Source organism: Penaeus vannamei, chromosome 4 (genome assembly GCF_042767895.1).
Source record: "Penaeus vannamei isolate JL-2024 chromosome 4, ASM4276789v1, whole genome shotgun sequence".
In the NCBI taxonomy this organism is placed as follows: Eukaryota; Metazoa; Arthropoda; class Malacostraca; order Decapoda; family Penaeidae; genus Penaeus; species Penaeus vannamei.
Window position 1 is genome coordinate 12,206,928 of NC_091552.1, and position 2,500 is coordinate 12,209,427.

Here is a 2,500-nt window from a genome sequence, read left to right on the forward strand (position 1 = left end):
CATAACCCCCCCACCTCCTACCCACCCCCAGAAACTCACACCGATCATTAAGGAATAGTTAGTCAAGCTATCTCCAGCCTAGCAGATTTGTTCCCACAGTCAGTGCACAAGTATTTCTAGTTTTATTACTGGTTTAATACATTATCTCATATGTCAAACACGGTGATCATATATTTTTATTTACTCGGAAACAAGACCACGAGTTAAAAAAAGTGACTTTGATGGTAATGCAATATCTCATTTTAATCAACAAAGTACAGTAAATATAGTATGAACAAGAACATTTTTTGTGTGGTTAGAACTAGATCAAATATGACAAATAATTAAATTCTTCATATACAAAACACAATATAGTTTTAGTTATTATGCTTCGTAAAATCTCAGGAAATAAAATCTGGCAACTCATCCTACATTCTGGAATAATCTTATCCATCAATTTTAAGTGAAAAAGATAATGCAGTGGTGTTAAAGACAGCAATTTTTAATAAAATAATAAAAAATAAAAGAATACGATTTTAAACTATATGTAAAAAATACATTGTTATTATCATTTTTTATTTATCATGAATTGAATTGTTCGAAAGTTGCCAGTTACTTCTTTTCTGAGATTAAATGCACTAATCACGCTCTTTCTGTTTTTTTCCTCGCCTTCTGTTTCTTATTCCTTCTCTCATTTTCCCTTTCCCCATTTCCCCATCTTTCCATCTTCTCCCTCTTTCTTTCTTTCTTTTCCTCCCTTCCCTTTTCTTCCCCACTCTCTATCCATTCCCCCTTCCTTCCTCTCCCCTCTCTCTCTATCCCCGATCCTCCTCCTTCCCTCCCTCCTCCCTTATCCCCTCTCTCTATCCCCCATCCTCCTCCTTCCCTATCTCCCTCCTCCCTTCTCTACTCTCTCTATCCCCCATCTTCCTCCTTTCCTCCCTCTCCCACCCCTCTCTCTACCCCCCCTCCTCCCTCCTCGAACACACACACACACACACACACACGCGCGCGTACACACACAGCTGCGGACGCCATTACTCAGAGGCGAAAATGTTCGGATCAGCTCATTACCTGGAGACACCTGTGTGTGTGTTCGGATGACCCGCTTTGCCGATACCTCGATAAACCTCGCAGTGTTGGTGTGAAGTTGGCTGGCGGTTCGTGACGGACTTTGAAACTTCGAATATAGTTCTGTGCGTTGTTTTTAAGAGATTTTTTAGAATTTTATTTTGATGGTGACACGTGGTGCCTTTGGAACTTTGGATTTATTATTTATATAGTTTTTTTACAAGTGCTGATTTTGAAAGAGAGAGAGAGAAATTTGACATCGGTCTTACGTGGTGTTTTTAAGGAATTTGAATTCGGTGTTTATGTGTTGTTTTGAGAACGCTGAAATCGTCGTTTTTTCTGTTACCTTGACACTTTGAATTCTGTGTTACGCCTTACCTTGAGAATTGTGACTCTTTAACCAACCGTCACTTACTTTGAAAAATTTGACTTTGAAAATTTTGACTGGAATTTAACGTTGCACTAAAGGCTTTCAAAACTTTTGATAATCAATAAGGATAATTGATAAACTTTTGAAAACCCCGACGTGATAATTACAAAACGTGAGAGACAGCCGGGAATATGGGGTGAAGACAGGCCTATAACTAAGTAAAGGAAACCCATTTTGGTGACAAGAAGTGTTACTCGACTGCAAAAAGGAAGATGGTTGCTGGCCGGCCATTCTGCAACGAGAAATGACGACAATTGAGGAATTCTGAGTGTCTGAGGTACGCATGTCAAAATATATATATATATATACCTTCCCTTCCCCTCCTTCCTTCTTCCCTACCCCCTCCTCCCTTCTACACTCGCTCTCTTCATCCTCTCATCCGCTCCCTCTCTCTCTCTTTCTTTCCATCCATCCTCTCTCTCTTTCTTTCTTTCCATCCATCCTTCCATCCTCTCCCTTTCTCTTTCTTTCTTTCCATCCATCCTCTACCTCCCTCTCTCTTTATTTCCATCCATCCTCTCATCCTCTCTCCCTCTTTTTCTTTCCATCCATCCATCCTCTCATCCTCTCCCTCTCTCGTTCTTCTTTCCATCCTCTCCCTCTCTCTCTCTTTCTTTCCACCCTCTCATCCTCTCCCTCTCTTTCTTTCCATCCATCCTTCCATCCTCTCCCTCTCTCTTTCTTTCCTTCCAGCGAATTCTAGAACCGAGAAATTCTGAATGTCTGAGGTACGCTTGTCAAAATATATATATATATATATACACCTTCCCTTCTCCTCCTTCCTTCCCTAACCCCTCCTCCCTTCATCCTCTCATCCTCTTCCTCTCTCTTTCTTTCCATCCATCCACCCTCTCATCCTCTCCCTCTCTTTCTTTCCATCCATCCTCTCATCCTCTCCCTCTCTCTTTCCTTCTTTCCATCCATCCTTCCATCCTCATCCTCCCTCTTTCTTTCTTTCCATCCATCCTTCCATCCTCTCCCTCCCTCTTTCTTTCCTTCCAGCGAATTCTGGAACTGAGG

General features: G+C 41.4%; 1 protein-coding gene across 1 annotated transcript in view; it reads left to right on the plus strand.

The window, feature by feature from the left end:
• The first annotated feature begins 1,102 nt into the window (after positions 1–1,102).
• Positions 1,103–2,500, plus strand: part of LOC113800578 (bestrophin-2) — a 29,478-nt gene continuing 28,080 nt past the window's right edge. Inside the window, exon 1 of the mRNA XM_070120673.1 lies at positions 1,103–1,757. The gene's annotated coding sequence lies outside the window, so the exon portion shown is untranslated. The remainder of the gene's footprint in view (positions 1,758–2,500) is intronic.